This window comes from Lactuca serriola, chromosome 4 (assembly GCF_051521515.1).
Source record: "Lactuca serriola cultivar US96UC23 chromosome 4, Lser_US96UC23_V15, whole genome shotgun sequence".
NCBI classification, from domain to species: Eukaryota; Viridiplantae; Streptophyta; class Magnoliopsida; order Asterales; family Asteraceae; genus Lactuca; species Lactuca serriola.
Genome location: NC_136411.1, coordinates 308,155,881 through 308,174,517, shown reverse-complemented (window position 1 = coordinate 308,174,517; position 18,637 = coordinate 308,155,881).

Genomic DNA, 18,637 nt, shown 5'->3' with positions numbered 1-18,637 from the left:
CAATTGACATCATTTTGCACTCCTTACCTTCGTGTTATGGTAAATTATGCATGACATACCACATGAACAAGGAGGAAGTTACACTCAGCAAGCTTCAAGGACTCTTGATGACCACCAAAAGTGGTCTTAAAGGTAAGTCAGTTGTTACTACTTCTACTCCTACAGCTACCCCTGTTTTGGCTATCGGACAAGGCAACGGGAAGAAGAGGAAGACCCGTTCGAAGGGTACCAAGGGAAAGTCTCTTGACGGATCCTCATCAAGTGGAACCAAAGGTGGTTCTGCTACTCCTTCTTCCATCCCTAAGGATACTGATTGTTTCTATTGCCAGAACAAGGGGCACTGGAAGCGAAACTGCCCAAAGTACTTGCAGGATGTCATGGATGGGAAAATGAAACCATCCCATGCAGTTATTTACACTATATTGTCTAATAACTCACCATATTCTAATTCTTGGGTTCTTGATACAGGTTTTGCTATTCACATATGTTGTGATTTGCAGGGCCTAAGAAGAAGTGAGGATGTGGAGCACAGAAAGATAAACTTAATCATGGGGAACAAGAAGGTTACACCTGTTATCAAGATTGGAGTTTATACTTTGTTGCTAGATAGTAGGTTAAAGTTAGATTTGAATAAATGTGTTTACTCGTCTGAAATGGCGAGGAATATTATTTCCTTTCATAGTTTGTACAAACAAGGGTTTACCTTTTCTTTTGATAATGAAATTGGTAGTATTAATGCATTCTTTAATAATGTTCTTTATTTTAAAGCATTACCTTGTGATGGTGTGTATGAAACTTTGTCGGTTGTAGATAACCTAGGAAATAATGTGTTGTGTATTGATTCTTCTACTAGCTTGGATAAAGCATCATTGTGGCATTGTCGTCTTGGACATGTAAACAAGAAACGCATAAGCCAACTCCAAAAGGATGGAGTTTTGGAGTCATTTGATCTACAATCAGATGATAGTTGTGAATCTTTTTTGCTTGGAAAAATGAAAAAATCACCCTTCACTGGTTCTTGTGAAAGGGGTAAGGGTTTGTTGGACCTTATATATACCGATGTATGTGGACCCTTCAAAACCGCCACAAGGGATGCTAATCGCTACTACCTTACTTTTACTGATGATTATAGTAGATATTGTTATGTCTACTTAATCAAGCATAAGTCAGAAACTTTTGATAGGTTTAAAGAGTTTAAACACGAAGTAGAAAATCAATTGGGCCGGAACATTAAGATGCTTCAATTCGATCAAGGTGGTGAGTATCTTAGCACAACGTTCCTCAACTATCTTAAGGAGTGTGCGATTTTCTCACAATTGACACCTCCCAGGACACCACAGTTGAATGGTGTGGCTGAGAGGCGTAATCGGACCTTGTTGGACATGGTTCGCTCCATGATGAGTCTAGCTTCGCTACCAATCTCTTTTTGGGGGTATGCCTTAGAGACTGCCGCCTATATCCTTAATCTAGTCCCTACAAAGAAGGTTGACAAAACACCTCATGAGATATGGATTGGGAAAGTTCCCAACTAGGACCACATCAAGATTTGGGGTTGCGAGGATTTTGTGAGACGCGAGACTCATGATAAGCTTGAACCTCGAAGTGAGAGGTGTATTTTCATTGGCTACCCACAGAAAGCCTTTGGTTACCTCTTCTACAGACCGAGTGAAAATGTGGTCTTTATAGCATGGAGAGGGTTCTTTCGTGAAAGAGAGTTCATGAGCCAAGGAAACAGTGGGAGGCAAATTTACCTTGATGAAATTCAAGAGTCAAGTGGTGAAGGAACCTCAAATACTAGAAATCAACCTGAGGACGAAACTCATGTTGATCCGACTGACGAGTCTGTACCTCTAAGGCGTTCCACACGAGTTAGGAATGCACCTGAGCACTACTATGGTTTCCATATTACTGCGGAAGGTGACACTCTTATCAATGATAGTACACTGGTAAATCTGGATGAACCTAACAACTACACAGAAGCCATGGTAGACCCTAAGGCTGCTAAAGGGAAAGAGGCTATGGATAGCAAGATATAGTCCATGTATGACAACCAAGTTTGGAACTTGGTTGACAATGTACCAGATCGTAAGACAGTCGGGTGCAAGTAGATCTTCAAGAAGAAGACCGACATGGATGGTAATGTACACACTTATAAGGCGCGACTGGTAGCAAAGGGTTTTTCTCAAACTCAGGAAGTTGAATATGATGAGATCTTTTCACCAGTAGAAAAGATTGAATCTATTAGGGTTATGTTAGCCATTGCTGCATTTCATGACCATGAAATATGGCAAATGGATGTCAAAACCACTTTCCTTAATGGGAAGTTGGCTGAGGATGTTTACATGAGTCAACCAGAGGGTTTTGTCAGTACAGAACACTAGAATAGAGTGTGTAAGGTTGAGAAATCCATCTACGGATTGAAACAAGCACCTCGCAGATGGAATCTTTGTTTCGATGAGAAAGTCAAAGAGTTTGGCTTTTCAAGAAGCGAAGATGAGTCTTGTGTTTATGTCAGAGCTAGTAGGAGTATAGTTATGTTGAATCATAAAAGTGACCCTCTTGAACTTAGCTATCGCAACCATCTCCCCACCCGCAACGATTCAACACCTGCAGCCAATCCAACACCCGGAGTCAGTTCTTCATCTGCAACTGCAATCCGACTTTTGCTACTACAGTCTACTTATCTAGATTACTTATTGTCTTTTATGTAATACACTCTATTATCCAGTATGCCTTGCATGGCTACTTATAGAGTTGTAGTGTAGAATAGTTCAGAGTCTCTATAAATAGAGACTTATTCTCTTGTATTATAAAACTCTAATCTTATCTCTTGATCACTGATGACTTGTAAATTATTCTGAATATATATTTCTAAGTTATCTTCTTCATTTCTCTATCTTTCTACTCTTCTTACTCTAAATTGTTACTGAAACATATCAGACTATAACCTCTCTCCGGAGCAAGTCGTTAAGACTTAATCACTAAGTTTGATCTTCCTTATTAATTCGGAGTGAACGCATTCGTTGTTACGAATAAGCTTAAGTGTATTCTTGATATAACAATTGTTGTCATTTATATTTCTTTACTTTCCGCAACTAACTATCTAACTATCTAACTATATTATTGTTGAGCTTTTAGATCCTTGAGATTAACTATTCCGCAATATCCTTGTTCTAACGTTTGTTCAAAGTGTGTCTCCAAGTTTTTCTCTCAACAATTGGTATTAGAGCCAAAGTGGTTGCTTTTTGAATATCGGAACTCTAATTTTTCAAAAGGCCTTCTATACCACTAAAGCTCATTTCTTAAAAAAAACAATCTCAAATGGCACAATCGTTATCTCTGAATGTCTCCAACAGTGTTGGTGGTTCTAACCGAGCTCCAATACTGGTAGAAAATGAATATCATCACTGGTCACAAAGAATGGAGAGGTACTTAAGAAGACTGAGAAGAGATGTATGGCGATCCGTAGAAGAAGGGCCACATGTTCCAGTCCTTACACCAGTCCAAACTGACCGCGCTGCAACCAGGCTAGGAGGAGGTCAACCAGCCATGAGCCATCCCACCAAAGATGATCTCGATAAAATGGAAAATGATGCTGTTGCTTTCTATGAAATTTCCTGTGGAGTTGCTCCTTACAACTTCGATATTATCATAAACTGCAAATCAGCAAAAGAGATCTGGGATGTTTTCAAGAACTTGTACGAAGGATCTGAACAAGCACAAGACAAGAAGCTCACAACCGTACTCAACGATTTCAACAACTTCAAAGCTCATACTGGTGAGAGTTTGGAAGACTCCTTCAAAAGGTTCAACCTTATAGTCACCAAGTTATCCAATGCGGGTACCATCCGCAGTAACCATGAAACCAATCTCCAGTTCCTTAATGGTTTAGGAAGGCATTGAACTACGGCTAAGATGATAGTCCAAGGCGATAGAAAGATTCACTCTTTGTCACTCTACAAACTCTATGGAGAGCTTCAAGCAGAAGAATCCACCGTACTCAGGAACCGTGCTGACTTCGGAGGACCACTTGCTCTCATAGCACAAGCTCGACCGCAATCATCCTACTCCTCATCGTATGACACTCCACCACAGTCATACGAAGCAGATTCTGAGTATGATGATGAAGAAGAATTTCAGAAGGCTATTGCTCTAGTTAGCCAACAGTTCAGCCGTATACCACCTCCTTCCTTCTGCAAGAATTAACAGTTTAACAAACCTCCATTCAACAGTAACTTCAGTTCTCAGTACAGCCATTCTCGATATCCCAAAATTTCTCATCCACCACCGCAATCTTAGAACAATCAACCTAAGGAAGTACTGCAATCTTCCCAGACCACTGACTCCGGTACTCAATCAGAAGACAAGACTGATGTTGTAATTTGTCACTAATGCAACATAGAAAATCACTTCGCAAAAGATTGTAAGGCCAATGTAGTCAAAGACAGAGCATTCTACCTTAGAATGGCTCAAGAGCTGGAAGAAAAGGAAAAGGCAAGGGCATATGTGGCCCACATCAAAAGAGACCATCAAGTTTGGTCATCCGGAGACGAAGAAGAGACCATCAGCAGTGTTAAAGGAAAAGGGAAAATCTGCATTCTGGCCACTGCGGATGTTGATGGGTCTACAATGTTGAACAAAAACTACTGCTACATGGAAAAGAATGGGACTCTAAGCATCGTCGAACAGGTAAAACTCATGATCCAAACTTTAAATTATAGTATGCATGACTGTCAACCCTACATAGATGATCTTAATGTTACTTGTGTTGCCGTCCTTACAGACTATAACAAAGCCTTTGATGAGAAGAACATTGCGTCCCAAGAGATGTTCCATGTGAAAGGACGATTGGACAACAAAAGACTTAAAATGGCTATGTTAGAGAAGGATCTAGAGTTAGAAAAAGATGCTAGAATGTTAAGCGAAACCCAATTAGAGATAGCTTTGAACCAGAGAGATTTAGATCGAAGTGAAATTGTACGCTTAAATTTCTTAATTGAAAAATTGTTTAATGAAAGTGAGGCTATTGAAAATCTGGTAAACAATGGAACTGTGGACAATACATATAATTGGGGTTGGTCAAATGGATATCCTATCGCAATGGATTCCTCACCCCGGTTCAACAAAGACAGATTGTATGTCCCTCCTGATAAAGAATTTCATTTCCCTGTCAATGACAAGACTTTTCCCGAAGATATCAAAACTCATTTCGCTAGACTGCACAATTTAAGCAATAATTGTGTCATTGAGGAAATTGTGCTTGAGGTTTTGGGTCACACATGTGATCAAATTCCTACCTGTGGCACCATTTATCCAAATTCTCAAAATTCATCCGTAATTGATGAAGAGATTGTTGTTGAGGGCCCCGAAGTCTCAAAAGACTTTCCATCTCTGTCCTCAGACCACAATGTCTCCCACTGTATTCAAATGTCCCACAAGTTTCCCATCGAAGTTCCATCTAAGACCTACTCTGCGGTAGTCAAGTCATCTCTACCGCAGTCATCAGTTAAAGGAAACGCAATTCTTCAGCCAATATTTCATGAGTTACCCATAGAAAATTTTGAAGTAGGTCAATGCTCTCAATTTCCAGAATCCTCAAGTTCTGATGATTCAAGCCCACGTTTTCAAAATCATTCAAAAAATTCTAGGAAACCGCAGTTGAATAACAATGATTGCGGTTCACCAAAATCTTTGGCAAAAAAGGCTTTCAAAGAAGAAATTAGATCTCGAGGCACAAACAGACAAAGTTTCGAAAAATAAGAAACATGTCAGAATTCCAAAATCTAAGAGTCCAGAAAAATTTGTTTTCACAAACTACATTTCAAAAAACTATTCCTTCATGAAAACAAACAAAATGGAAAGTCCCGTTTCAAAACTCATTCATACTACTTCTGACACAACCCAAAAAGGTGTCAAGTCTTTTAGAAACTACGTTTTTCAGGTCTATTCCTCAAACGACCCTAATTGGAAAGGAATTTTACCCACTCCAACACTTTTAAAATCACGTCAAGCTTTCAACAAATGGAAGGGTATTTTACCAAATCCACCTAAAGGGACTCAAAGATTTACACGTGCTAAACCTCGTTCAAAACAAACTTTTCAAAAACCAAACAACACGCATGTCAGAAGTTACCCACCTCGGACCAGTATCAAGTCCAATTCATTCTATAAAACGCCGACCAAGCAAAGTATCAGTTTCAATGACAAAATCTCTTTTTGTAAATGTCAGTGTAGTTGTCAAAAGATTTTATCTCATGTCAAATCAAATCGAAGTTAGAAACCTCATATTTTTTCAAAACTCACAACAATCCAAATTTGAAGAAACACCTAGGACTAGGTCTAAAAGTTGACAAGAGACATGTCCATGCAACCTCGGACTATGCATCATTCGGAAATACATCAATTGTCCCTGGCTCCAAAATTGTTTGGATGCCTAAACTAACCGTATAATTCTCAGGCTTTGTGCAAGGAGGAACAAGCAGAAGAATGGTTAATTGACACTGCCTGCTCCTTGCACATGACCGGAAGGTTAGAGTACCTTCGAGATTTCAGGCCTATATGCAATGGTGGAAATGTCACGTTTGGCAACAATGCAAACAGTGTCATCCGAGGTTATGGTGTTCTCACTACGGGGAACTTTTCCAATCAGAAGGTTGCTTATGTAGAAAGTCTTAAACACAATCTCATCAGTGTTGGCCAACTATGTAAAGCAGGACATCGAGTGGAATTTGATGATCAGTTTTGTTACGTAATGACAAGTGATAGGAGTTCATGTCTGATCAAATCTCGATCCGAAGGTACCATGTATCATTTGGATGTCTCTCTAATCATTGGCATTCCGCAGTTGTGTTTTCTGTCCAAAGTTGTACCCGGAGTTAGCTGGCTATGGCACCGGAAGCTCGCTCATCTCAACTTCCGGTACATCAACAACTTGGTCACCGGAGAACTAGTCCACGGTCTCCCTATTCTCAAATTCAGCAACGATACTCTCTGTCCAGCTTGTGAATGCGGAAAACAATCAAAAGCAAGTCACCCTCTAATAATGGACTCTTCTATTTCTGAACCTCTGCAGCTGTTACACATTGATCTCTGCGATCCCTCAACCATAGCCAGTCTTCACCACAAAAAGTATTTACTGGTTATTGTTGATGACTATACACGCTTCACATGGGTCTTCTTTCTTAGACTCAAATCAGAGACTCCGCAGATCTTCATCAATTTCATCAAAGAAATCGAACTTCAGATCAAGCTTCCAGTGAGACGCATCCGCAGTGATAATGGAACTGAGTTCACTAATCATCTTCTCAATAGTTTCCTGGTTTCCAAAGGCATCTCTCACAACTTCTCGGCACCCTATACACCGTAACAAAATGGTGTAGTAGAAAGAAGGAACCGCACACTAGTAGAAGCAGCCAGATCCATGCTTAACTTCGCCCAACTTCCTCTCTACTTATGGACTGAAGCAGTAGCAACCGCATGCTTTGTTCAAAACCGAAGTATCGTGTGAAAACGCCTCAATAAAACACCATATGAGGGTCTCAACAACCGCAAACCAAATGTTCGCTTCTTTCATATTTTTGGATGTAGATGCTTTGTGATCAAAATCAGAGACCAACTTAACAAGTTTGCACCAAAGTCTGACGAAGGCCATCTTCCTTGGTTATTCCACTAACAAGGTTGCTTGTCGAGTGCTCATCAGACGCACAAGGCTGATCATTGAAAGCTTTGATGTGAAATTTGATGATTCTCACATCCGCGACACCCCTCCGTCCTCAGAAACCACCGCGATCATGGAATGTGACATTCCTGCCTCTTCAGGACCCTTAAATCTAGTTGAAGTTAATTATGACGACCTTTTCGATCCTGTTGAAACGGCGAAACTATCCGAAGTTCTTGTGTCACCAGCAGCTCAACAACAACATGATGATGTTTCTGGACCATCTCTATCTGAATTAGTATCTCTCAATACTTCCACCTCTCTGGTTAAGGGGGAAAGCTCTACTCCAAATCTTGATGTTGTTCAAATTCCTGCCCGCAGAGAAGCATTACCATCAAACGCATCTTCGGATTCGGATGACGAACTCAGAGAGAATATTGACACTAGAACCGATCCAAGGATTGTTACTCTCCTATCTGCAGTCAAAGGGAAACCTTCTCAGGTTTCAAAGGAACTCCCGTCCACAATCCAGGGGGAACCTCTCCCGGCTACTCAAGAAAATTTTGTTCCAATAGATCAAGATGATTCAATAGGATGTTCTCAAATCCAGGGGGAACTGCCATCTCCAACTGCAGATTCCTCTAATATCCAAGATATTCCTGTTGGATTAGTGTCTAAGCCCGTAACCATATTTGGTAAGTACTTGACCCGGTTGTGCATGGTCCTTTTGGGTTGCCTTCACCAAAGCAACCTTACTGGAGAAATAAATAGAGAAAGAGGTTATTATGATTTATTAATATGTTATAAGAATAATATATTAAAGGAGAAATCATATTTGTTTAATTAATATTGGTCAATAATTAATTAGGAATTAATTTTGTGATCAAGTGTAATTAATTAAACTAGAGGGGCTGAATTGTAATTATGTGATAGTTGCAAAATAGGGCAATGGTTATCCTTGTTAAAGGATGGACGAATTCAAGGATAAGGATATCCTTAAAATCGTGCAAGGTCCAAGAGATAAGGGTTTTCAAGGCTTATCTTGTGGTTGCTTGGTGGGCAAGTAACTGGATAAGGATAAGGACTGAAACCCTAATCCCAACCCTATATAAAGACCCCTACGGCCTTAGGATTTCGTTCACTTGATCCCTAGAGCATCTAAGAACGATTTCTACCTCCTCCTTTTTCTCTCTATAGCCTCTCCAATTGCTTGTGGTGTTTGTGAGCCATTAGAGGCACTACACTTGTGGTGCTTGCTTTCAAGACTAAGGGTTTGAATATTTAAGTTGTTATTGCAATATAACAACAAGAGGTATGTGATCTAACCTTATATATGAATTTCGAAAATAGCATGCTACATTAGGGTTTTATCCATGTGTTCATAATGTTGTGTATCTAATAGTAAAAACATAGATCCAAGATTAGGGTTGCATGCACACATAGGATTGTTTGCATAAAACCCATCAGTGGTATCGGAGCCTTTGGTTAACTTTTTTTCAATTAGTATTATTCAATTGTATGAACTTGACAAATTAGGGTTTTTAGCCAATAAACCCTAGGAGGCCATAGATTTCGAGATTAGGGTTTCCTAACCCTAATTTGCAAAAATCTTGAAAGGGTTTTTGAATCCTTTCCTTTTAATCAAAGATTTCGAAATCTAGGGTTTGCAAACCCTTAGATTTCGAGATTTGCCTCCTTCCCCAAGATAAGATCCTAAATTTTAGGGATTTGGATAATCCCATATCATGTAATTATCTTTTAATGGTTATATATGGTAATTAAAGATTTTGAATTATCCCATCCCATTATTTTCAAAATTTAGAGGGATAAAAGGGATTAGGATAAGTTAATTGTTTAAATGGTAATTATCCTCATGATTTAGATAATCCCTTATGATTTAATAATTTAAATTAATAGTTTAATTTGTCATAATTATTAAATCAAGAGTTTTAATATTTAAAATTTTAATTTAAATGGTATTAAATTTCGAAAATTTTAAATTGGAGATTAAAAACCTAGTATTTTTGAAATGTTTAAAATACACCCTATACTATTATATTATTACAAGTTTAATATATATATATATATATATATATATATATATATATATATGTATGTATAATTAATATGCTAGTCTTACCGTTAGTAGGCCTCATTCACGAACCCGGTCAATAAGGTGGGTATAAGGTTGCTGCCTATAAAATGGCGCTTAATGGGTGTACACTCACACCCACCGCTTGCTTGACTGGTGGAGGGTCGTTAGCCGAACGGGTAGGATAGGGCAATCCTCTCCTCATTAATAAGTATAATGAATCTATATAAAGTAACTAAACATTTTTTTAAAATTCCCAATCCTAGTTACTTTAGGCAAAAGTGAAATTGATGCAATCCCATGAAATTACACTTTGCACCCTTGCTAAGAAGTTAGTGGAGCGTGTGTGGTTTACCGGCACACTAATTGGTTCTAAGCAAAGGTGGCAAAGGGTGATTCATTGTTTATCATAGTTTGATGGAGCATGTGTGGTTTACCGGCACATCGAATAGGTGATTGTTACAATGAAGGCACCGTGTGAATTTTCATGGTTATTCACACCCACTTTGTGATCCTCGGTATCCCAGTCACAAACGAGAGGGGCATATCGAGATTTAAACATGCCATTGAAAAGTTCAATGAATCTCATCAAAACCTAGGAATTCTCAATACATTTAGAACTTAAGGTTATGTTTTAATGGTGGAGAATTAGTGAATCGTCATTCACTTACCTTGAAATTGTTTGCATGTTGGATTATGGCATCCCTTTTCTAATATATAAATAATGTTGTTGGATCCTAGCCCTAATTTTCTTATTGGGTGATAATTAGGGATTCGAATTCTAATCTATCTTTATCCTTACTATTTGTAGATGTCGAACGCGAACAATGCTGCTGCTAGCTTGTTTACATTGATGAGCCTTTGCCAAAAGGTAACTTTCGATGGGACGAACTTTAGCGAATGGATAAGATACATTGACACGATTGCTCGCTACGAGGACAAGGAGTATGTCCTCGATGAGAAGCTCGAGAAGATCAACCCAAAAATCGCTACCCCGGCTGAAATGACTGCTTTTGAGACTCATGAACGTGATGCAACGAAGGTTCATTGCATCATGATAGCCACAATGAACGCTGAATTCCAAAAGTCCTACGAGGACATGTATCCGTACGAAATGCACCAAGACTTATTGGAGAGATACCATCAAAATGCGAGGCAGGAACGTTACGAGATCTTCACTAACATGATCTCCACCAAAATAGGTCATGGAGAATCTCTAACCGTGCACCTGCAAAAGATGCAAAGGTATGTCGATCGTCTTCGCAAGTTGAATGTTGACTTTTGGGAAGACTTGGCAATCGACATGGTGCTTCACTCCTTGCCTTCGTGTTACAACCAATTTAGGATGACCTACCACATGAACAAAGAAGAGGTCACCCTAAGTAAGCTCCAAGCTCTCCTTAGGGTTTCTAAGAGGAACCTCAAGGACAAGTCTGTTGCACCCACTCCCAATCCACCCGCTGCTCCTGTTTTGGCCATTGGGCAAGGAACAGGCAAGAAGAGGAAGGCTCCGTCTAAGAGCCACCGCAAGGGAAAGTCCCGAGATGGTTCCTCTTCTAGTGGGACCAAAGTTGATCCCGCTAAGCCTAACCCTAACCCAAAGGAGGCAGAGTGCCACCATTGCCACAAAATAGGGCACTGGAAGAGAAGCTGCCCAGACTATCTGCAAACCATCAGGGAAGGAAAGATCAAGCCGTCTTTCGTAGGTATATACAAAATTAAATCTAATGATTCATCTCACGCTATTTCTTGGGTCCTTGATACCGGATGTGGTTACCACATTTGTTCTGAATTGCAGGGACTAAGAAGAAATAGGGATGTGGAGCATGGAAGAATAAATCTAATCATGGGGAACAGAAGATCGTCTCCTGTGACCTAGATTGGAGTGTATTCTCTAGTGCTTAGGAATGGTTTATGTTTAGATTTGAATAATTGTTGCTATTCTCCAGAAATGGCAAGAAACATCATTTCATTTCATGGTTTTTTAGACAAGGATTTAGATTTTCTTTTAATAATGAGAATGGTTCTATTTGTGCTTATCTAAATGGTGTCTTATATTTTGAAGCAATACCATGTAATGGAATTTATGAAACTGTTATGATTGTAGACAACCTAGGAACTGATGTTTTATGCATGGATTCTTCCAATAGTATGGATAAAGCATCCTTGTGGCATTGTCGTCTTGGACATGTATACAAGAAGCGCATAGCCCAACTCCAAAAGGATGGAGTGTTGGAGTCATTTGACCTTAGGGAAGATGACACATGCGAGTCTTGTTTACTTGGAAAGATGACCAAGTCACCCTTCACTAGTACATGTGAAAGGGGTGAGGGTTTATTGGACCTCATACATACCGATGTATGTGGACCCTTTAGATCAACCACGAAGGATGGAAACCGCTTCTATGTGACTTTTACCGATGACTGTAGTAGATATGGGTATATCTATTTAATCAAGCAAAAGTCAGAAACGTTTGAAAAGTTCAAAGAGTTCAAGAATGAAGTGGAGAATCAATTGGGCAGGAAAATCAAGATGCTTCGATCCGATCGAGGAGGAGAGTACCTAAGTCTTGAATTCCATGACTATCTCAAGGAGTGTGGAATGGTTTCACAGTTTACGCCACCTAGGACACCGCAGTTGAATGGTGTGGCATAAAGGCATAATCGAACCTTGTTAGACATGGTCCGCTCTATGATGAGTCATGCTTCACTACCTATCTCATTCTGGGGGTATGCCTTAGAGACTGCCGCCCATATCCTTAACCGAGTCCCTACTAAGAAGGTTGCCAAAACACCTCACGAAATGTGGACAGGGAAGGCTCCCTCGTTAGCACATATCAAGGTTTGGGGTTGCGAGGCTTTCGTAAGACGAGATACTCACGAGAAGCTCGAACCTCGTAGTAAGCGATGTATTTTCATCAGCTACCCGCAAAAATTCTTTGGATATCTCTTCTATAGACCGAAGGACAATGTTGTTTTTGTTGCAAGGAGAGGAGTTTTCCGAGAGCGAGAACTCATAAGCCAAGGAGACAGTGGGAGGCAGATCGAGCTTGAAGAGATTCAAGAGTCGATTGATGAAGGAACCTCTACCGCTGGCACTCAACCCGAGGAGGAAACTCCGGTTGAACCGATTGACGAGTCCTTACCTCTTAAACGTTCCGAAAGAGTTAGAGTTCAACCCCAGTTTTATGGTTTTCATATTACTACCGAAGGGGACACGTACATTAGTGATGGTACACTAATAAATCTAGACGAACCTAATAGCTATAAGGAATCCATGGCAGGCCCAGTGTCTTTAAAATGGAAGGAGGCGATGGACAGCGAGATGCAGTCCATGTATGACAACCAAGTTTGGAATTTGGTTGACAATGTGCCCGGACGTAAGACGGTTGGGTGTAAATGGATCTTCAAGAAGAAGACCGATGTGGATTGGAATGTACACACGTATAAGGCATGACTGGTGGTGAAGGGCTTTACTCAAACTCCCGGAGTTGACTATGATGAGACCTTCTCACCAGCTGCTAAGATAAAATCTATTAGGGTGATGCTAGCCATTGCTGGAGTTCGTGATTATGAGATATGGCAAATGGATGTCAAGACCACTTTCCTTAATGGGAAGTTGGCTGAGGATGTTTACATGGCTCAGCCAGAGGGTTTTGTTGATCCGAAGCATCCAAATAGAGTGTGTAAGCTTGAGAAGTCCATTTATGGACTTAAGCAAGCATCTCGCAGATGGAATCTTTGCTTCGATGAGAAAGTCAAAGAGTTTGGATTTGTACGAAGTGAAGATGAATCGTGTGTATATGTCAAAGCCAGTGGGAGCATAGTAAGCTTCCTCGTTCTGTATATCGATGACATACTACTCATAGGAAACGACGTCCCGAAACTGCAGGAAGTTAAGTCCTGGCTCGGGAAGTGCTTCGCTACGAAGGACCTCGGAGAGGATTCCTATATTTTGGCAATAAGGATAGTGAGAGATCGAAGTAAGAGACTAATAGGACTTAGTCAGAATGCTTACTTAGATAAAGTGCTAAAACGTTTTAGTATGGAAAATTCGAAGAAGGGAGAATTACCGATACAAAGTAATGCCAAGTTGAGTAAGACTCAAAGTCCGAGTATCGAAGCCGAAATAGCATAGATGAGCCGAGTACCATACGCTTCCGCAGTTGGCTCAATCATGTATGCTATGACTTGTACTCGCCCTGATGTAGCCATTGCTTTGAGCATGGTTAGTAGATATCAAGGGAACCCTGGCAGAGCCCATTGGATTGCGGTCAAGAATATCCTTATGTACCTTCGGAGGACCAAATAATGGTTTTTAGTCCTCGGAGGGAGTGATGAATTGAAGGTGCGAGGGTATAGTGACGCCAGCTTTCAGACCGACAGGGACAACTACCGTTCGCAGTCGGGCTGGGTCTTTACCCTAAATGGAGGAGCAGTGACTTGGAAAAGTTCCAAGTAGGAAACTGTAGCTGATTCAACGTGCGAATCAGAGTACATTGCAGCGAGCGAAGCGTCAAAGGAGGCGATATGGTTGAAGAACTTCATTGGTGACCTTGGAGTTGTGCCTGCCATAAAGGAGCCTATGGAAATTTTCTGTAATAATGAAGGAGCGGTTGCCTTGACCAAGGAACCGAGGGATCATGGTAGATCTCCGCATATCGACATAAAGTATCACTTTATTAGACATCGAGTAGAAGAAGGACACCTCGTGGTTAAGAGGATATCATCAGAAGATAACCCAGCAGATCCGCTTACGAAGGGACTGAGTAGGGTTAAGCACTTGCAGCACGCTAGGAGCATTGGGCTGAAGGATGATACTAGTTTAGATTAGATAGTTTTAGAAACATATAATAGATAAATTTAATTGACATTTGATGATTAAATAAAGGAGTATTATTTATAGGTAAAGTTACTATCTTGTGTTAATTGTTTAACTATTGTTTCAATTTGCATGTTTTGACATTTGATGATAAAACCCTAATGTAGCATGCTATTTTCGAAATTCATATATAAGGTTAGATCACATAGCTCTTGTTGTTATGTGATCTAACCTTATATATGAATTTCGAAAATAGCATGCTACATTAGGGTTTTATCCATGTGTTCATAATGTTGTGTATCTAATAGTAAAAACATAGATCCAAGATTAGGGTTGCATGCACACATAGGATTGTTTGTATAAAACCCATCAATTCCTTCTACCGCAGCTGCTGATCATATGCTGCCACGTCTTCACGTATGGACGAAAGACCACCCACCAGGTCAAATCATCGGCAACCCATTCGTAGGTATCCAGACTCGGTCTTCCAAGGACTTATCTGATCACTGCCACTACACAGCATTTATGTCCTCAGTAGAGCCTAGAACGATCAAAGAAGCACTGCTTGAACCAGACTGGATAACCACAATGCAAGAAGAGCTTGAAGAATTTCAAAGAAACAAAGTATGGCAGCTCGTTCCGAAGCCACGTGGTCACTAAATTGTTGGCACTAGATGGCTGTTCAAAAACAAACTGGATGAATCTGGTGCGGTAATTAGAAACAAGGCAAGGCTTGTTGCCAAGGGCTATAGTCAATTGGAAGGCATTGACTATGATGAAACGTATGCTCCGGTAGCACGCATGGAAGCCATCCGGATCTTCCTAGCATACGCAGCCCACAAAAACGTCAAGGTACACCAGATGGACGTTAAAAGTTCCTTTCTCAATTGGGAACTAAAAGAAGAGGTTTATCTCTTCAACAACCTATAGGATTTGAAAAATGTTGAATTCCCAGATCACTGCTACAAGCTTGAAAAAGCAGTCTACGGTCTGAAGCAAGCCCCAAGAGCTTGGTATGAGACACTCTATGAATTCCTCGTCTCTTTCGGGTACAAGAGAGGAGTGATTAATCCCACACTATTCAGAAAAGCAAATGGTGATCATCTTATGATGGTACAAATATATGTGGATGACATCATCTTCGGTTTGACTGATCAAGGCATGGTCGATGAATTTGCTAAGCTGATGACCAACAAGTTCAAAATGAGCATGAATAGAGAGATTAACTTCTTTCTAGGTCTCCAAGTCAAACAAATTCAGCAAGGAATATTTATTCATCAAGAGAAATACTACTGAACTTCTGAAGAAATATTCAATGGACAACTATTCATCTGCTAAGGTCCCTATGGCCTTCGGTTATAAGATCTCTGCTGATCCCTCCGGTGAATCTGTGGATCACAAGACTTATAGACGTATCATTGGTTTGCTGACGTACCTCACCGCAAGCAGACCTGACATTGTCTTCGCAAAAGGTGTCTGTGCAAGATACCAGGCTGATCCAAAAGTGTCACACATGACCACAGCCAAACAAATTCTTCGGTATCTTAAAGGAAGCAAATCTATGGGTCTATGGTATCCCACAGGCAATGACTTCAGCCTTCAAGCCTTCACAGATGCAGATCATGCTGGATGCAAACTCGATCGAAAAAGTACATCTGGTGGATGCCAATTTTTAGGAGGAAGACTTGTTAGTTGGTCCTCAAGAAAACAAACTTGTGTATCTCTATCTACTGCAGAAGCCGAGTATGTGGCCGCAGCCAGCTGCTGTTCCCAAGTCCTTTGGATGAAGACACAATTGCAAGACTACGGGTACAGAATGTTGCAGATACCAATTTACTGTGACTCTGAAAGTGCTATAGTGATCTCTCATAATCCTATTCAGCACTCCAAGACAAAACATATTGAGTTACGGTATCATTTCATCAAAGATCATATTCTGAAAGGTAATATTGAACTCATCTTTGTTCCTACTCATGAAGAGATTGCTAACGTTTTTACAAAAGCACTTAACTCTACAAAACTCAATGCATTCTTACAAATGTTGGGAATGATGAATCCAGACCCGCTATTCTTTTTGAATTATTAGCTACCGCAGACCATTCTTGGTCTCCGTTGCGGTTCTAACTGAGAATTACATATGATAGATGGTTTGGTACCGCAATCTAGGTACCACAACCATATGTCATACGTATCTCTCATAGGTCCTAATGGTTTGTTATTACTAATTTTTTGTAGAAGTGTTTTCCTCACAGTTCCTCACTACAGTCTTTCCTTTGTTCATCCGAGATGATGACTCTCAACCGCAATACTTTTTCATCCGCTATGAAGATTCTCAACCGCAATGACGTTTCCATCCTCGACCATCATGATAATTTCCCAACGGTTTCATCAACTCTCGAATCTTTTTGTTCTATTTAATGATCCTTCACTAAATAAAATAAAAAATTCCCTTTAGAAACTGTCACATTCCCTTTCTGTATAAACCCAATATCAGACCTATTTTAGTGATGATGACAAAAAAGAACGATTTTCCAATAAACTTGTCCTTTCCTCTCCTTACCACGTCCCATCCATTACAACTTTCTCTCTCATCACCCCCACGTTTACCTGACGTATCGACATGCGTCTAATCTTACAATAAATGCAAAACCCTTTTTGGGAATCTCCCAAAATCCTTAAATCATAGATTCCGCCCAAAAAAAACCCAATCGATATTTTACCCTCTTCTACCTATTTACATAGGGTTAAAACCTTTTCACCCCCCTTTATAAACCCATCTTCTTCTCCAATAATCCTTTATGCTTTCTGATTATCGGTTTTTCTCTTTCAACCTTCAAAACCCCCATAACACTCAAGAACTCCATTTTCCTTCTCTCAATGGCGAAATCAGGTGCATCTAAGAAGCAATCCAAGGCTTCAGGTTCTATGAATCCAACTGGTTCTAACTCTCCAACAATAGCATCAAGCAATTTCAGAGCAATCTTTGAAGATCACCCCTCATACAATGCCCCAACTAAGCTGATGATCAACAGTCTTCATTACAGACGTCGTACCTGTTTCAACACTCTTCAAATGTGCTTTTTCTGCATATCGTCCACTGGAGAATCCCCAGGAAGTGCATCTCAACCTCATCAATGATTCTTTGGTCATCTTGACCAAAGAGAAGTTCTTGTCCACCATTAATCTTCTGATTCACCCCTCTATCAAGATTTTCTCACCGTCAAGGTCTGACGTCACAACCGCACTCTACCAGATGGGGTATCAGAAACCAATCCGATGGATTGGTGAGTTTAAGAAGAACCAACTGCCTGCGGTTTGGCAGTTTGTGTGCGACTTCGTCATCCGCTGTCTATCCGGCAGAACCGGAGGCATCGACAACATGGGATTGATGCTGCTAGAATTGGTGTGGAGCATCTTCACAGGCCACGATGTCAACTATGGGTAGATTATTTGGGACGATTTCCTTCAATATATCCCCAAAGAACACCCAAGGGAGAACCCAACAGAGCTCACATTTGCTAGGTTTTGGTCACTATGCATCTCAGATTTGCATGCGGATGCTGGCATTAACATGGGCAGTGACATCAACTTCTTTGTCACTAAGGATCTAAAAAGGTACGAACCTTCTTCTGATCAAACTTTATTTGGACCGATCCGCTGGCTTCCCACCCACATTCTAACTTTTCTTGGTCTTGAGACTGCTGATGTCTCAGACCACATTGAGGCTACGGAGGGTATTGCCCCATACCCTTCTACCCCGCCTTTTCCTTCCGCATCCATTATCCCTGAGGGTACCGCAGTCCCCTCTGCCACTACACTATCCAACCATTCTCAAAGAAGAAAGTCGTTGGCATCCAAGAAGAAACAAAGCACACCTAAGAAGCATGTTCCAAAACGAACCGCACCCTCCAAGAAATGCAAAACCGAAGCCACAACTGTATCGAACAGTGATTCTGAGGAAGATAGACAACCAATATCTATCCTCAAGAAAAGAAAAACAACTAAAACCTCTAGCCATATGCGTGACCGGACAGATACTGTAGCCTCTCAAAAGGCTCCGGTAGTCC